The sequence below is a fragment of the Macaca fascicularis genome, chromosome 1 (genome assembly GCF_037993035.2).
Source record: "Macaca fascicularis isolate 582-1 chromosome 1, T2T-MFA8v1.1".
Taxonomy (NCBI): Eukaryota; Metazoa; Chordata; class Mammalia; order Primates; family Cercopithecidae; genus Macaca; species Macaca fascicularis.
In genome coordinates, this window is record NC_088375.1 from 35,399,692 (window position 1) to 35,418,815 (window position 19,124).

Below are 19,124 nucleotides of genomic sequence, written 5' to 3' on the forward strand. Positions count from 1 at the left end.
GATCAGTTGGAGGAAGGTGGAAGAGTTCTGGGAGAGGAGACAGAGATAGTAGTCAGGGCCCAGGTCAAGGAAGGCCCATAAACCCCACTCTAGACCTTGCTCAATGATAGATAAAGCTTTTCTTTGTTCAGAGACTCAGTGGAGGAGTGAATTCCTCAAGAGAGGTTACAATGGAGCAAGAACTCTAGGACAGGCGAGAGAGTGGCATTACTTGTATAAATGGCTCTTTAGCACCCACTGTCCAAGGAAGGTGGGCCGCCCTATAGGCATATTCAGGCTCAAATAGTACTCCTATGTATGGCACAACCGTCTGTTGTGTTTATTAAGTGTTTATTAATGAAAGAGGCCTTGCTGGATGCTCTGTCAGTGTATCACTCCTGATTACTCTGCTCTCCTACTGTGCTGCAAGTAAAGTCACCTACTGTGGTTCTAGGATTGCTCAGAGTATGAGCAGGAGAGGAAGATGTCAATGAGGCTCCGGCTGCATCCCTTTCTGTACAACCCTTCCAGACCCCTCCATTCTAATTATATCACCTTCTCCAAATCATGCATACCCCACATATGCAGTGTCTACCATACGCCAGGCACTGAGCTAATGACTGGTCCAGTAGTAAAGTCCTAATTCTCCTTGGCCATGCCTCTGCCCATATAGCACTTAAAATTCCTTGGAATTGCAGAACTCCATGAAGTCAGATTCCTTTCTATTTATTTGTATAAAAGTCTGTCTCCTGTACCAGGTCATAAGTTTCTTGAAATCACAAACCTTGTTTTAGACATCTCTGCATCTATCGAGTTCCTTGCACAATGTCTGGCACATCATAGGTGTTTGACAAATGTTTGCTGAGTTTTAAATAATTGTGCAAGAATGTTCAACCAGAGGAACCATTGAGAAATGACTTCACTGCAACCGTTCAATGTTATACGTGAGCCTCCTACCTGAGCTGGACTGTGATTTCAAAATGGAGCACTGAATCCAAAGGAAATTAGGATTCCCAGATTTCCAGTAGAGGGCAGTACCATTATAATATCAAGATATAATCTGATGTCTAATCACCATTCTGTGATAGTAGAAAATGTGCCCCAGCCCAATAGACAGAAGGAAAACTGCAAAGAAAGCATTTATGACTATAAACAATTTTTCATTATTCCTCATCTGGGTCCTGAGGCCTGTGATTAGGCTCCAATTTTTCATTTGTGGTTGTTTGGTTCAGATAATAAAACTGTTCCTTTAAAATAATGGTGACTATATTGAATCTAAAAATAAATATCAAAAGATCAAAGTCCCTGAGTGGGAACAATTATTGCAAAAAGACCAGCCAAGCTCAAAGCAACTGTTAAGGGATCCTGGCCCAAGCAAGAGGAGCCTGGCCTCCTTGGCTGATCTGGAATCACATGGGCAGGCTGACAAACCAAAACTGAGAAACTTCTAAAATATGGAAAACACACATGGCAATATGAATGACCCTATGAAAATTGCTCTTATTTGATTGTTATTTGTCACTAACGACTTGCAGTATCGTTAAGACACTTCACAAAATGGACAGAAAATGAGCATTCAGTGTGTGAGGAAAAAAAACCAGAAGGAAGAGCTCCTTGTGAATTTGCAAGAGAAATAACACTAGGGTTCAGTTTTGCTGTTAGATATAATAAGCTCCAGTAAGGAAGCAAATGAGAGGTAAGCCAAGATGATGTGGCTTTATTTCAATACTCTCTTTGTTTGTTCCCTAACGCATTCAGAGAAAAAAAGTGTCAAAATCATTCAGTGAATTCCAAGTACAATACTTACCGGGAGTTGCAGCTGTTTAAGAAGTGCCTTCCTCAAGATCCAGGCCTGGACAATTCACAAACACAATGTTTATTTATTTTTCAAGAAGCCTTCTGTGTAAAGACAATTCTCAGGAATCGCAGTACTGATATGCATAGATTTTCGTCTCACTGAATATCTCAATATTTGTATCGTTTAAGGGATACATTCCAACCGGTAATTATTTGATCAAAAATTTTAAGTATAATAAATTTTCCCATCATTAATTTATTCAATAAGCATTTCTTGAGCATGTACTATGTACCAGACACTCTACTAAATGATACAGAAATGTCAGTTTCTGTACTCAAAAAGCGCAATCTGGTGGAAGAGTGATAGGGAAATGGACAGCTGAACAAGGAAAGTTCTATGATGCTGTAACACAGAGGACTGGCACTGAATCCAGCCTGGTGGGCAAGGGCTGGGGTCAGAAAGACTTTCTGGAGAGAGCTGACAGTGAGTAGTAAAGGAAGAGGCATCCCTTAGCCAGGTGAATTTGCTAGAACCTGTGAAAAAACCAAGATACTTATTGTCATCTGCTTACCAACAACAAAAATAGAAACTAATATTGATCAAGCACTTACTCTATGCCAGGCATTGAGCTAAGTACTTGGAACTTTAGTTCTTGTTGAAGAGACATTGTTAATAATATGAGAACATCAGTTATCAACATATGGTTGTGGTAGAAAAAATCATCCCACTCCACCCCACCCCCAGCCAAAGATGTTCACATTCTTATCCCCTGGAACTTGTGAAGGTGTTACCTTGGCACGATATGGTTACATGGCTTTGCAGATGAAATTCAGGTTAGAAAACTTAAAATAGAGCCCTGGATTATCCACATGAACACAACGTAATCATGGGGCCCGTAAAGGGGTAGAGGAGACGAAGAGTCAGCTGCAGCAGAAGAGGGAAACAAAGGAGACATTCCAATAATGAAGACAAGACCCACCATTGCTGGCTTTGAAGAAGGGTGAAGAGACCACAAGCCAAGCAGTGTGGGTGGTCTCTATAAACAGAAAACAATCACCAGCCACCAGCTGGTAGACCTCAATTCTACAATCACATGGAACTCAACTCTACCAATGCCTTGAATAAGTCTGAAAGTAGATAATCCCCTGGACCTGCCAACACCTTGATTTCAACTTTGTGAGACCTGGCCAGAGAAACCAGCCAAGCCCACTGGACTTCTGACCTATAAATACATGATGATAAATTTGTATTGTTTTAAGTGGCTAAGTGTGTGATAGTTTATGGCAATAACAGAAAACTAATACGATGGCACTCTCTGATTAAGTGACAACTAAAATTAGCGGCAAAAAAGTTACCACTGCACCTACTATGTGCCAAGAACTTTCCAAATATTATTCCCTTTGACTCTCATAATCATGCAAGGCTGGTATTATTCTCCCCATTTTACAGATGATAAAACAAATGACAAAAAAATCAAAGAGATTTATAGATAACTAAAGTCACAGCAAGGCAAGTAGAATTGGAATTTAAGCTCAGGTCTATTAGATACCAGCACTCCTGTTCCTGCCATGTTGCTCCAGGGTAATTACTCTTTACATGTGTAAATTCTGGGTCCGAAGCACTTCTCTGTGCATTAACTTAATTGAACCTTGCAATAGTAGGTGAGGCAAACAGGGCAGAAATCATTTACTCCTTCTTACAAATGGGATACCCAATCTCAACATAAATTATGAGCTGCCTGTGGGCCAAGGCAAGCACATAGGCCTTCCAACTCCCAACCTGCTTTGCTCTACCACCTTAGCAGTTCAGAGAGTATCCGTGAAGTACCCACCCCACTGTGAGCTCTGTACAGTCAAGTTTGCCTTGAATACGTGGCCTGTTTCCACAAAGCAATGCGAGCAGGCCACTGTTACCAAAAAAAAAAAAAAAAAAAAAAAAGATGATGGCTCCCTGGGTAGAAAGTCAATACTTTAAGTGAAAATAAAACCTATAGCTATGCTGCAAGAGATGTATGAGGGTTATTTGCTCCACTTAGGATAATTATCAATGAATTTAGTATATGACTTTGGTACAGAGAGCCACGTCTTCAGTGGCCTCCATACCTGTGCTAGAGACCAGCTGTGATGCTTTAAGTGCCTCATTTGTAATCAGTTATTTAATGTACAAGTTCCTAGAGGCATTTTTCACCTAGGGCTTATTTTTTTAAATGAAATCTAATTTCTGAGAAGACCCCAGAAAAATCTGCTTTATATACAGCACAATCCAATTCACCAGAAGTCTTTCTCAAATGCCTCTCTGGGCCATTGCTAGGCACTGGCAATGCAGCACTAAAAAAGACAACACAGGTCCCTGCCTTCATGGGGCTTACACCCTAGTGGTAAGCAAATGAATATGATAACTGCGTTTGAAAGATACCAAGAAGGCAACAAACAGCACCTGAAATAGAGTGGGAAGTGCCTATTTTAAGGGTGCCTGGGGACACAGGTTCTGACCATGGGGATTAGGAAGTTTGGCACAATGAGGCTTCTGCTTTGCCTAACTCAGACCGCTTTCATGCCTAATCATCCATGTAAGCTGGTCCCTGTCAGTGCCACGTTCTTAACCTATGGACAGATCCTCAATGGGGAGAGCCTGGTGTTTCAGGGAGGTAGGGGAAGACAGTGTAATTCGGTTCCTACAAAATACACCTGATCTGCCCCTCTGCCCCTTCCTATGTGCATTGGGACTGTTTACTTTACCTCTCTGTGGCTTAGCTTCTTCATAGGATTGTGTTGACACATTAAATTACTAAATGGTGTTTAGCACATAATAAGTGATCAATAAACATGAATAGTTCCTGAGACATAGTTATGACTTCATATTAGCTTTCTTGAGGATGTGTCTGCCCTGAAAAAAAAAGAAGTGTCTATTCCCTTTACTAGGTCTGCACTGTACATATACATCTCTATCATTACTGCCCCATCAAATAATGCATACTGTTATGGGTTGAACAATGTGTGTCCCCCAAAAATGATACAACCCCCAGTACCTCAGAATGTGGCTTTATTTGGAAATAGGATCAGTACAGATGTAATTCAGTAAGTTAAGGTCAGAAGTAGGCTGGGCTCCTAATCCGATATGACTGGTGTCCGTATAAAAAAGTGGGAATTTAGACACAGACAAAGAAATGCATAGAGGGCAGCTGATGTGAAGAGACATGGGGAGAAGATGGTCATCAACAAGCCCAGGAGAGGAACCTGAAACAGATTTTTATCTTTTTTTTATACAGTGGATTATATTATTAATTTATTCTATGCTTTCATTTTATATATATAATTTCAACTTCTTAGATTCAGGGAGTACGTGTACAGGTTTGTTACATGCATATACTGTGTGACACCGAGGATAACCAATAGGCAGTTTTTGAACCCTTGTCCTTGTCCTGCTCCTCCCTCCTCCCTCCCTCTAGTAGTCCCCAGTGTCTGTTGCCATCTTTATGTCCATATGCACCCATTGTTTAGCTCCCACTTATTAATGAGAACATGCCGTACTTGGTTTTCTGTTCCTGCATTAATTTGCTTAGGATAATGGTCTCCAGCTGCATCCATGTTGCTGCAAAGAACAGGATTTCACTTTTTTATGGCTGCATAGTATTCTGTGGGGTATATGTACCACATTTTCTTTATCCAATCCCCCACTGATAGGCATCTAGGTTGATTCCATGTCTTTGCTCTTGTGAATAGTGCTGTGATTAACATATGTTGTTTTTGGTAGAACATAGGTACATCATATGTTCTATATCATATGCGCATGTGTCTTTTTGGTAGAACAATTTATTTTCTTTGGGTTATATACCCAGCAATGGGATTTCTGGATTGAATGGTAGTTCTATTTTAAGTCCTTTGAGTAATCTCCAAACTGATTTCCATGGTGGTTAGCTCTAATTTATATTTCCATCAACAGTATATAAGCATTCCCTTTTCTCCAGAGCCTTGTCAGCATCTGTTTGTTTTGTTTTGTTTTGTTTTTACTTTTTAATACTAGCCATCTGACTGATGTGAGATGGTATCTCATTGTGGTTTTGATTTGCGCTTCCCTAATGATTAGTGATGCTGAGCATTTTTTTAAGTTTGTTGGCCACTTGTATGTCTTCTTTTGAGACATGTCTGTTCATGTCTTTTGCCCACTTTTTAATGGGGTTGTTTTTTGCTTGTTGCATTAAGTTCCTTATAGATTCTGGATATTAGACCTTTGTCAGATGCATAGTTTCCAAGTATTTTCTCCCTTTCTATAGGTTGTCTGTTTACTCTGTTGATAATTTATTTTGCTATGCAGCTCTTTAGTTTAACTAGTCTGCATTTGTCAATTGTTTTTGTTGCAATCACTGTTGAAGACTTAGTCATAAATTCTTTCCTAAGACTAATGTCCAGAATGGTATTTCCTAGGTTTTCTTCTAGGATTATTATAGTTTGAGGTCTTACATTTAAATCTTTAATCCATCTTGAGTGAATTTTTATAAATGGTGAAAGGTAGTGTTCCAATCTGAAACAGATTCTTCCTCACAGACCTCAGAAGGAAGGAACCCTGTGAATACCTTGATTTTGGCTGACAATGAGAATCATCCAAATATGGGACTGGCTATCTATCTGTAATCAACATTCAGACAAGTGTTTGCCACTATGGTGAAGAGGAAGTCCTTGGAGTCCCCATTGGCAGGAGGTACAGCCATACTCAGAAGGCCTACTGGCACCCATATCTGTGACTTCTGTGTCTGGGGGCAGGTGCTCTCATCATACTGGACTAGGGTCAGACTCACTCCGTGGTGAGGGAAGCTGGCAAGAATAAGTAGTGTTCCCATAGGTGAATGGATCTGGGTAGCCAATGGGGTGTGCAAAGAGAATCTCAGAATAGCAACATGGAAGGCCAAGGGGATGTGGCTCAGGACCTCAGGCACAGGCTTTCTGAAGGTACACTGACACCTGGGAAATGATGTGAGAGTTCAGGGATCAGCATAACACAAGGTTCCCCATCTTAAACCCATCCAATAGGGAGAGGAGGAATCCGCGGCCTCTCCCTGAAAAGGAATGGAGATGAGGGCTAGGCCGGCAGAGGAGCCAGGGCCATCCACTAGAGAGGGGTCTGGGGCCAACAGAAGCAGAAGGATGAGAAAGGAGGCCTCAACCCAGGGTGGGTGGATGAGCAAGAGTTAAGGTGATAATTCTACAGAGGAAAAGAAGAAGGGAGAAAAAAGGATTTTCATAATTGAACTATTCTAATTGACTGCTGACTCCACACTGTTCAGATCCACCAGGTAATTGCTCAAGTCTCCATTTCATTTCATCTGTGTAGCTGTAGCTATAGCAGTTAGTTGGGGGTGGGGAGGGAAGGTTTAAGAAGTGATTAGGGGAAATCACTCCTTGCAGGCCTTAGGTTATTCTTGTTAAAAATGATGCCAGGAAAATCATAATTAAAATGGGAACATGGTGAATAACAAGAGCCCCTTTCCTTGAATGTGAAATAAATTTTAACAGCTACCTTAGCTAAAGAACCCAACACATTCGACCTTCCAATAAGGGTTAGCAGAGTTTTCTATCAGAGAGAAATAGAAACTATAAATCAAATGTTTCATATCTAAAGTCCAAGCCAGCTCCCGTGAGTAAAATTCCACTCTCCAACAGTCTTGTGTTTTTTCACTGACTATCAGGCTTCCTTGACTCTGGAACTATATGGATACTGTTTCTTCATCTTAAATCTATGAAACTACCTTCAAGAGCTATAGTCTTGACTACTCATGACATACTATCCAAGATAAAGAAGCTGGTCAATAATAAATGTGCCTGTGTGTGAGATTCTATCAGGTGCATGTGGTTGAAATGGAGTTGTCAGAAGGAAAGAGAGTGGGGGTGGGGGATGGGGGCAGAGTAAAGGAAAAAATTCTATAGAAAGAGGGCAGGTGGCAGGAAGCATGTTTAAATGTTGGTTTAAATGCATTTTAAAGAAGGGTTGATGTTGATCATCAGATTCTCCTGATTCAAGTACAATGAAAATTTGCCTCTCCTGAGCCTGGATTTTCCCTGGTCTCCCCAAATTTACTATGGGGCCCAACAACATCCTTCACTGAGAGACAGCTTTGGTCTCGAAGGAGACAGGCTGCTTATAGAAACTTCAGGTCTATTTTTCTGGGATGCTGTGAGCTAACTAGAAGTGTGCTCAGAGCTATTTGGCTGACTGATACCCTCTTCCTGTTGAAAATGTAAGAGAATTCTTCCTCAGCAGTTTGGTTCAAGGCAAAATAAAATATGCTCCCGTGGCCACAGTCACACTCCACAAACTCCCCAGAGACTCTTTGATTATCTTAATGGTCCTTCTGTAGACTGGCAGTGAGATCTCAGGGTGCAGTGCAGTCAGTGCCTCTGTGGGGAGCCAGATCAGATCTCTGGAGAGCACTGAGGACTCTACAGCAGGCAATTGAGTCCTGCTGACCCAGCCCAGCACCTTCCATGAGATAAGGCCTAGGGACCCCAGGATCCCTCAGTACCCTCCCCTTCTCTCACACCCTTCTGTGGGTACCTAGTTTCAGGCTATGGGAAACTTCCAAATCATAGCAATTAGGTAGATGAAAGCGCAGCATCTATTTCGGTTATTAAGGCTTACCTCCTTCCCAGGCAGCCACCCTTCCAGCTGCCATCGCTGGCCCTGTGCTGGGCTATCTTCAGTCCAAGCTCACATGACCTTGGAAATCTGAAAAGATGACTGACACATTTCCACATTCTGGCCAGACCTGAGGTTTATCTCTGGCTAAGTACACGTCAAGTCTTCTGTCAGATGCCACCAATCTCCCCATCTACAAATGCCTTACCCCAGTGATTCTCCCTCCTAGATTCCATTAGAATCACCTGGGGAGTGTTTCAAAGGATAATTACCAACACCCAGGCCCCACCCCAAAGATTCTGATTCGATTGGTCTGGAGTGAGGTCCAGCCTGGCAGCCTCATGTTTCACAAGCTCCCCAGGTGATTCTCACGTGCCGCCAAGGTAGACTATCAGGTCCTAATCCAAGTCCTCTGGGTTATTCTCCACAAGGATAGATGACGGCTCCGAGTTAACACCTTATGACGTTGGTCTCACTTATTACTTGTTTATCTGATAAATTCTCAGAGGGGTTACCTAAGTTCAGAATCTAAAGGTTATTAGAGGTTATCTTCAATGTACCAACTAGAATAAACACTGTCTATTGAGCAATTATTTGCTGAATGCCTATTACGGACCAGACACTGTGCTGGGAACTAAGACATGTACATCAAACGGTTCCTCCACGTGTTTTGTGCTCCCTTCTGCCCCTTCAGATTTGGAAACCTGGTTTTCTGTTTCAAATTCAATCTCTCTCTCTCTCCCTCTTTTTTTCCCTCTCTCTGCTCCCATCTCCTCTCAACTTTTATATATGATGCACGTACCCAAATACATTTACTTATAAATCTTACAGCTCATGTGCAGCAGTAGCTAATCTCCGACACATTCCTAAGGCTCAGTGTAATTAGAATATGAGAAAGCACCCATCCTGGGTAGGAACACACCTCATGCTGTCTTCTTTCATGACTTTTTATCTCCTGATCAAGTTGCTATTATATTTGCCTCAGGACTTAACTACCGTTAAATATTCAAGAAGCCCAAATAAAAAACTTTTTCTACTCTCTGCTCTGTCCTTTCAAGTGTTTAATTTTGACCCAACTGTCAGGAAAAACACAATCCTGAAACTCCACAACCAGATTTAATCATTCTTGTATACGCCTGAACCCTTGAGGGAAAGGGAAGAAAATCCTGCCACAGCAAACCAGAGCCTGAAAGACCAAAGATCTAGGACCACAGGAGTGGCCCTAATTCATCATTAGTCACCCCGCCTCTGTGCTACTCCGCCTCCTGCCTGCCCTCCCCGTGGCTCCCTATTTCAATGATGTCTCCATCTGTCTTCCTGCTTGACTGCAGCTGATTACAGTCTGTGACTCATTCATTCCTGTACTCCCATCCTCCAACAGAGACGGTAATAACAGCTCACAGCTGTTGAGCACTTGCTGTATGTGCCAGGCACTGTTCTAGATGCTTTCCACGTGTTATCTCTGAATTTCACTCAACTCTGTGAGTTTAATGCCTTTATTATCCCATTATACAGATGACAAAACTGGAGTACAGAGTTTGAGCAATTTGCTCACATTTACACAAGGCTGATGAAGCAGAATCCTGATTCAAAGCCAGGCCGTCTAGCCATAGATCCTGTTCTCTTAGCCACTACTATATGATGCTGAGACTTAGACAAATAAACACATCTGTTTCCAAGGTTTTTATTCGGTAGAAGACCTACTAGCTATGTGACCTTAAAAAAATTGTTAAATGCTCTAAACCTCTTCTAGATCTAAAACTCTTCTAGAAAATAAGAGTAAGAGCAATGATGATTACGTTAGATGATGTCTGTAAAGTGCATGGCACAGTGCCGGGCATTTACTAAATGCTTTACAAAAGTTAGATGCTGCTGCTGCTGCTATTTGGTAGGTGGGTACATTAGAAGCATCCCAAATTACTCCCCAGTCGAAGTGTCCACTGCCTCCCTGTATAAGAGCAGTGGGTAGCAGCCATGAAATTCTTTTATAATTTTATTTAGATATAATTCACATACCATAGCATTCACCCATTACAAATGTACAATGAATGTTTTTTAGTATATTCAGAGCTGTACAATCAATTTTAGAACCAATTTAGTATCAGTTTAGAACCAAACTTAGAATCAACTGTGGGAGATTTTATTATCACCCAAAAAAGAAACCCCATAGCCATTACTCCCCATTTGCCCCAAGCTGTCCTCCCATCCACGCCCCTGGCAATCACTACTCTATTTTCTGTGTGCTCTGAACATTTCATATAAGTGGAACCATACAATAAGTGGTCTTTGTGAGTGACTTATTTTACTTAGCATGATGGTTTCAAAGTTCATCCAAGCTTAGCATGTGCCAATACTTCATTTCTTGTTATTGCTGAATAATATTCCATGGTATGGATAGCCTTATTTTATTTGGCCTTTTACTCGTTGATGAATATTTGAGTTGTTTCTCCTTTTTGGCTATTATTAATAATTCTGCATGCCTACAATCCCAGTGCCTTGGGAGGCCAAGGCAGGAGGATCACATGAGGCCAAGAATTAGAGACCAGCCCGGGCAGCATAGCAACACCCCATCTCCACAAAAAAATACAAAAATCAGCTGAGCATGGTGGCAGATGTCTGTAGTCCTAGCTACTCACGAGGCTGAGGTGGCAGGATCCTGTGAGCCCAAGAGCTTGAGGCTACAGTGAGCTATGATTGCATCACTGCACTCCAGCCTGGGCAACAGAGCGAGACCTTGTCTTAAAATAAATAATGCCTCTATGAACATCTGTGTACAAATCTTTGTGTGGACCTATGTTTTTCTCTTGGGTATATATATGGGAGTAGAATTGCTAGGTCATCTTGTGACTCTGTTTCACCTTTTGAGGAGTTTTCAAATTGTTTTCCAAAGCTAATAGCTACTAATCTTGCACTTTCTTCTGAGTGACCTAGAACAAAAGTCACTTAACCTCACTGAGCCTCAGTTTCCTCATCTGCAAAATGAGGATATTACGTACCAAAGGAGATACTTTCAGTACAGTGCCATCGACTGCCTGACACCAGCGAGTGCTTAAACAAGTAGTAGGTACTCTGTTGCCCCTGGCAGATGGTGCTCTGCCCTTTCCTTCCTGTCCAGTTTGGATCAGAAATGAAAGGACGGTACCACGGAAGGCTTGAGCACAGCCTAATGCAGATGTTAGAGTGCATCACAGTGCAAACTCACACTACCCTTCTGGGCCATGGCACCAGTCTCTAAAATCAAGAAAAAATAAAATAAACTACTCTCAGCTCAGTTGTGTGTATATTCTCTTTCCTTCTCTAAACTGGACTTTTGCCCAGAAATCACAAGTAAAGAAAGAATCAATAATCCAAGTTTTATATGCTAATGTAATTTGGTAGAAAATGCACTACATCTATCAGAACTCCATTCTCTTGATTGCCAGAGTTTCTTACAGGCCACATCTCCAGAAGGGCTTGCGAAAACAAGAGTCAGCGAAACCGTCATCCCCATGAGCCTAAACAAAGTGTAGAAGTGTGAACCCCCAGTGCCACCCTGCTGAAGGCCCCGATTAGCATTTCTGTTTCTGGCAGAAACCACTGACAGTCCATCAGTCCCAAATAACAATAATAAAGCTCTGCAAATGGAAAGTGTTCCATTCTTAGGGGACTTATTATTATTGAGGGTAAAAAATATTCCTTGGGCAGATTCATTTCACTGCAAAAGCTGGTTTCAGAGTTACTTTGTTAAACCTTGGTGGGGGCAGAGGGAGACAAAGAGAACCAGAAAAAGTTGTGCATGCTGTATTTCATATCGTAAGGAATATTTTTGCTTTAGGAACAATAGGTAGGATGCTTGGAGAGACCTGTCCTAGCATATGGGAAAATATAAGAATTTCTATCTTTAGTGCAAAGATAGTAATATGACAGACCTGAAGATTCAAGCCAAGCAAGGCTGCCCTACCACCCTGGCTCAGTTCAGGTCACACGTGAGCATGAAGCCATTGTCCCAGGCCTTCTTCCATAGGCTCCAGCTTCTGCCTCCCTCTGCAGTAATGCTAATTATGGGATACAAAAACCTAATCTTTTCCTTTTCTAAAGAATTAATCCAATCTATCAAAGAAGCACAAAAAAAAAAAAAAAAAAAGGAAGAAAAACTTTCAATTTGGGATTGCAGTGAAAGATTCCAGAGAAAAAATACACACAGAATTTGCTTACTATTAGCCACCAGAAAGTTAAGAAAAAACATGATAATTAAGTGACTAAAAGCCACTTGGGATGTTCTTTATTTGAAAAATCATATAAACTGAGACTCACAGCCTACCCCATTGTCTAAGTACCTCCTCATCACTGAGTAAAGATAGATGCCAGATAAAGACACTGGCAGTTCCCAGATATAATAGTACTTGTTTTGAGGCTGAATTCTAGATGAAGCAAATGTGGCATAGAGCTCTTCAGTTACTAAAGTACTAAAATGGCCTCATTATAGAAATCATCACCTGGGCAGTGGGGAGGAGGCTGCACCCCAGCAAACACTACCAGCAGGAGAGGAGATCTAATCTTAGAACCAGAGAATATGTGCAGTGGCATATGTGCAGTGATATGGTCTGGCTGTGTCCCCACCCAAATCTCATCTTGAATTATAGCTCCCATAATTCCCTCATGTTGTGGGAGGGACCCAGTGGGAGGTAATTGGATCATGGGAGCAGTTCCCCTATACTGTTCTCATGGTAGTAGTGAATAAGGCTCATGAGATCTGATGGGTTTTTTTTTGTGTGTGTGAGAAAAAAGCGGTATATTATATTTTTTCCTAACATAAAAACCATTCCTTTAAGTAGTTCTCATTTAAGTTACAATAAATATTTTTCATGTAGAATATATAGATGACAATTGTGCGGTTAATATAATGTCATTTTCAGTTAAAATATGAAATTTGGAAAATATTATTTTCCTTATATCTGAGAAGAAACTGTATAAGAGCCCAGCCAAGAGAGAGGGGAGACTGCTGGGGAGATAGAGGGCAGGAAGGACGTCTGGGCCTACAACAGAATTTTACCAAAGTGTAATTTGGGTGAGAGAGAAGTGACTGGAATCAGAGGATCTGTGCTTTAATCCCAACTCTGGTACGTGCTGGCTTTAGGCTTCGTTGGAGCGGTCTCCAAATCTCCCTGAGTTTTGCCATTTTCTCACTGCAAAATGGGCAACATGTGCTTCACAGCAAGAATGAATTCATATCCTTGAAAGTGGCTCGAAAACTTCACAGGGACCTCAGGAGCTCGGTCTGCGGCAAAACTTCCCAATTGTTTCTCAACCCCCATCTCCACTTTGTCTGAAGCCCCACCCTCTTTAGAAGACATGATTGATACAGGGTTTGGTAGCCAGGGTCCGATTATTGCATCTCCGTATTTAGGATCCTTTCAAAACCAGACTTGACCATATCTATTTCCTTTCCTAGATAATAGAGACACCAGGTAAAGAGGAGACCAAGCACTCACACTGCAGAACTAATTGTCAAGTACCTTTTTCCTAGTCCTGCTTTTGTGAGTAATTGTCTCCTTTTGATTGAGCTTCTTTACTCTTAATTGAGAGGGTTGGAACTGATGATCTCTACGGTCTCTTAGAAGACCCCTTGTGAGGTTGTCCCAACAGCCCATTGTTCCAGTACTTTCTATTGACCAATTAGCAGCATTTATCCAACTTTTTTCTGTCAGGTATGTGCTTCTATTCCAGGCATTCTGAGCCAATTCTGCAAATCAAACTTCTTGGAAGACTCAAATGTTTTAACAATCTTCAAACATACGACATCAAGCATACCATTTTCCTTTATCTACCAACTTTGTACTTTTACTGCAAAAAAGAAAGGTACTGAGTCCATCTGGCGTGATTTGCTTTGAATAAAAGCCCATCTGCTTATTATTTCTAATTTCATTGTCCTCTAGAATGTTTACAGAGCTTCTTTCAATATTTATTGCGCTGTGTTTCTAATTACTGATCCAGACCGTCCACACAGACTCGGGGGGGCACTGGGCTAGGATTTAGGTGTCTGTCTTTTTTTCATCTCCACAATTCTTTACTCTGGAGGCACAATGTGGCCCTCGGCCGTCATTACAGAGCCCTGGTGTGATGCTGCAGAGGCAGATTCTGACAATCAACCTCTTTATCGTGAGTCTCCCGGGGGACTTGCAAAGCTGCCTCTGATGAATTTTTGCCTGCCTCGACACCATTATTGTCATAGAAAGGATGGAAATAATTACCTGATTTATTATCTTGAGGCTGGCTTCATCCCGGGGCCCTGTGATCACTGGAAACAGAAGGCTCATCTCTGTCTTTGGGAGTCCTGAAAAGATGGTAAAAGATTCACATTTCCTACATGATGGTGTCTCTGAAAGGCAAGGGATGGGATGGTCTCTGCAGCAAAAACAGTTCCCATTTAGGCCTTTTCAAAATATGCCCCCAAAATCCAAGATGCTAAAACTGTTTAAAAAATTAAAATCTTTTTCTCCCCAAATAAGTTCCCATTTCTGATTCCCCCAGTTCTACTAGGATGCTTTATTTTCCTCCTCTTATGGCACTTTTTGTCATTCTTCACAATCAAGTAAGCCTCGTTACTCCCTTTGTAGCATCTTAATGCCTTTCCCATCTGTCCCTGGCTTCCATTCTCATTCCATTGTCTAATTTCAGCCCCATATCACATTGTCTCTATTCCTGCAATACCTCCTATCCTTCAGTCTCTCCCCCACCCCACCCACCATACACATGCCTGCAGAATAATCCACCTAAACCATCTTGATTTCATCACATCCCTCCTCAATAATGCTCCATGAGTGCCCTTTGCCTACAGGATTAGTCTGCAAACCCTCACTGAAGGGAAGGGTCTCCAGGGCCCGGCCTCACAGCCCCACAGGTGGCTGTGCACCTCGCCCTGCCCTGAATCCTCCTTCCAGCCCTGCAGGGGGCACTCTGGGCCTTGGACTCTGTTTTTGCTCACAATGACTTCCTAAGCATGTGAAAAAGTTGAAAAAGGAAGAAAGAATCTGAGATGAATTCTTAGCGCAGACACCAAGGGATTAAAATTTCGTTCTACACTGCTCTTTTATGGGGAATGTCACAATCCACCTGATTCTCACACCCTCCTCAGATTCTGGAAAACTATGCCCACTGTGTAATCCACAAGTCAGGCCCCAGCTCGCCCTGAGAAATTCAGAAGGAAGTTCTATTCAAAAAAATAAAATAAAACAGAAAAGCAACAAACATTATATAGGAGGGGCAAAGGGTACAGGTTAAAAAGATAGGCTTTGGAGTAAGTAGACTGGATTCCAGAGACTTACTAATGCTGTAACTTGGGCATGCTACTTAGCCTTTCTGATACTGCTTTCTTATCAGTAAAATAGGGCAAATATCCACCTTGCATGGTTGATCTAAGAATTATAGTCAACATATGTAGAGTTTCATCACAGACCCCGGCACTTAGCCTCTCAGTCTTGCTGTATTACTCCACTACCACCTCCAGCCCCAGTAGGTTCCATTCGACTCCAAGGGTTCTCACAGGGTTGGTCCACTCTCTGCTGACTAGCAGAGTTACTCTACCAGCCTTCTGCAATACTGTTCTGACTTCTAACCTGGGCTAGAGAGTGCAAAGGGAGCCTGCTGTCTGGTCAGTGACTACAGTGATTACAGCTCTTCCTCCAAGGATCACAGGTCTGCAGGTGTTCCCCATGGCTGCCCCAGTACCCAGAGACCCCCAGGTGTGGGGCTTCACTTCTCCTCAAAGAGTAACACCTCCTTACCATTCTTAGTGACCAGGTGCCGTCTTAAGGTCCCAGAGATTAAGAAGCACTGACTCAGGACCATGTCAGTACATGAGAGGCAGGAAAGAATGATGGTTATGGCAGTTTAATCTTAACCTGGGCTCTTGAGTCAGACTGCCTGGAATTGTTCTTCCCTTTGCCATTTCTTATCTGGGTGATCTTGTGCACACTGCTTACCTTCTCTGTGTCTTGGTTTCCTCATCTATAATATGAAGACAATAACAGTACCTGCCCCTCATGGGGTTTTTGCGAAGATCAAATGGGTTAATGCACACAAAACACTTAGAATACTGCTTGGCACATAGTAGGTACTCAGTAAGTGTTTGCTGTCATCATTAATGAGTCAAGTCCTCAGTTATTTAGGTCCCAGGCACATTACAATCAGAATGATTGATTGAGACCGCTCTCTGCCCAGGGACTGTTTCAACACCCTGCTTGTTGTTACCACCACTGTGTGCACTTGTACACACATACACACACACACACACACACACACACACATACACACACGACCCTCAGCAGTACCTCACGTCAAGAGAAGAATCATTTCCAGGAGGCTTCAACAGCACCAATGCTCACCACCTCTTAATGAAACAAAGTCCTCAGCAGTATCCTAGACATGCTTTCCTCAGGGAATTGCCTTCAATTCTCTCTACTGAGCAGGGGGGAGATCAGAGGGCCAGTAGAATCTTTTGGTCTAATCCTCAGTTGAGAGACCATTAAAAATGTGTCTTTGGGTCTAAAATGTCTGAAATATCCATGCTAACACAAATCACCAGATATTTCTCAACCTTATGGCCTCTCTCATTCATAAAGTTTACAAGTTTTAATACAACCTTTCAGGAAACATTTATTGAGCATCAGTTTTATGTCAGGCACTGTTCTGGTGGCTGCAGGTGTAAGGATGAATCAGAGACAGGCTTTGGTTTCTAGGTCACAGTCAAGAGGGATAAACAGGCAGGTGGACAGATCACTTCAATGCAGTGTGATGAGGCTAAGTCAGAGAAATGCAAAGGGAGCTTGTAGAGAACAGAGAAGGGGCATCCATCCCAGATGGGTAGATCAGGAAAGGTTGCCAGGAAGAGGTGACCTCAGAGATAGGTCTTAAAGGATGGGTAGTCATTCACAAAGGAATAGCATTGAAAAGCATACAGGCATGAAAAAATACAACATGATTTTGGAGTGATGGTCATTTGGCAGCACTAGAGGGAACAGAGTAAGGAGGAGGGATGGGAATGAGAATGGAAAGATAAGCAGGTACCAGACCTTGAAAGGACTTCACACTTCTCCAAGTCTTTTTTATCTTACCATGGGATGAAAGGAGAAACAAAGAAGTGTTCTAAGCAAGGAAGTAACATGATAAAATTTGCGTTTCAGTAGAAGAGGGTTTTCCGGTGGAGGGGAGAACTGTCCGGAAGCAGAGATCATTTGGTGATAAACCTGGATTTGTAACAATCCAAGTAAGAGATGGTAAGAACCTACATTAAGATTAAACTAAGAACTTAAACTAAGTAGGATTAAAAGAAATGAAGACATTTCAGAACTATTTACGAGGTTAGATCATCAGAATGTGGAGACTAGTTAGGGAAAGGAGACAGAGATGAATGAATCCCAGATTTCCACCACGAATAGAAAGTCAAGCTTCAATTTACGACTTAGAAATCCTAACAGTATTTAGATTTATACATTTTCTGTGTAATATTTTAGGTGTTTTTTTCATTTTAAGACAATACTAACTAGAATTTTAATCATACCAACTGGATAACAAAGAAAGACCCTGAAATCTCTGATGGACAAATTTTTTAAGCAGCAACAGATCTTGAATTCAATTAAGAATCTACTACAGCCAGGCGCAGTGGCTCACGCCTGTAATCCCAGCACTTTGGGAGCCTGAGGTGGGTGGATCACGAGGTCAGGAGATCGAGACCATCCTGGCTAACATGGTGAAACCCCGTCTTTACTAAAAACATACAAAAAATTAGTCAGGCGTGGTGGTGGGCGCCTGTAGTCCCAGCTACTCGGGAGGCTGAGGCAGGAGAATGGCATGAACCAGGAACTTGCAGTAAGCTGAGATCATGCCACAGCACTCCAGCCTGGGTGACAGAGCAAGACTCAGTCTCAAAAGAAAGAAGAAAAAAAAAAGAATCTACTACTGCATTCAGTCTCCTTGCATTGACAGCTCATGCAAAGAAGACTAGGTGGAAGGAATAGAGAAACAGACAGAAACAAAGACTTTTAGGTACAGAACAATTAGGTACAGAATGTGGACTGCTGCTCTAGGAGTACCCCCAAGTGCCAGCATCAGAACAACAAAGACTATGCCTTGGAATTGACCTCATTTGAAACTCTTTATAGTCTTCAATTATAAATAATTCAACATTGTCTTCATTTCCAATGTTTGTCATTCTAGATCGTTGGAGGTTCTTTTGTTAGTCATCATTAACTGGAACCAGAAGTCTATAGAAGAAAATGGAAGATGGAGGGGTCAGAAATGAGTTTTGGTGGGAAGATAAATGTTAGGCCTAGGAATGTAGTCTGCATTCGTAAGCAATGGGGAGTCATTGAAGGCTTTTGAGCAGAGCCATATAAGATGAAAACAAATGTTCAAGAAGAATCTAATGACCTTGTACAAAATGAATCAATTTGGCTAAAATCTACTCAATACTAAAGTATTACAGTCATTCTAATTAGACTTTGCGCTTTCCCCTATTGTTGCATCATCATACTCACTCACTCTCAATCCCTGGCAAATTGTTTGCTAAAGGCTTCTAGCTTTCTGTCTCAGTGATTTTCAACAAGAGGAGGCACAGGGTTTGGAAATGAGTTAGCATTTCTTATTGGGGTTCTTGCTGTTTTCACAAGTTGGGGAAGAGTGGGTACTGGCATTTAGTCCCACAGGGGCCAGTGATGCCAAATAGTCTCAACACACTGGG

General features: G+C 41.9%; 1 long non-coding RNA gene across 1 annotated transcript in view; it reads right to left on the minus strand.

The window, feature by feature from the left end:
* The window catches only part of LOC141408907 (uncharacterized), a 50,201-nt gene that overhangs the window by 16,731 nt on the left and 14,346 nt on the right, over positions 1–19,124 (minus strand). The window contains exon 2 of the long non-coding RNA XR_012426507.1: positions 14,638–14,720. This is a non-coding gene — a long non-coding RNA (uncharacterized lncRNA). The remainder of the gene's footprint in view (positions 1–14,637; positions 14,721–19,124) is intronic.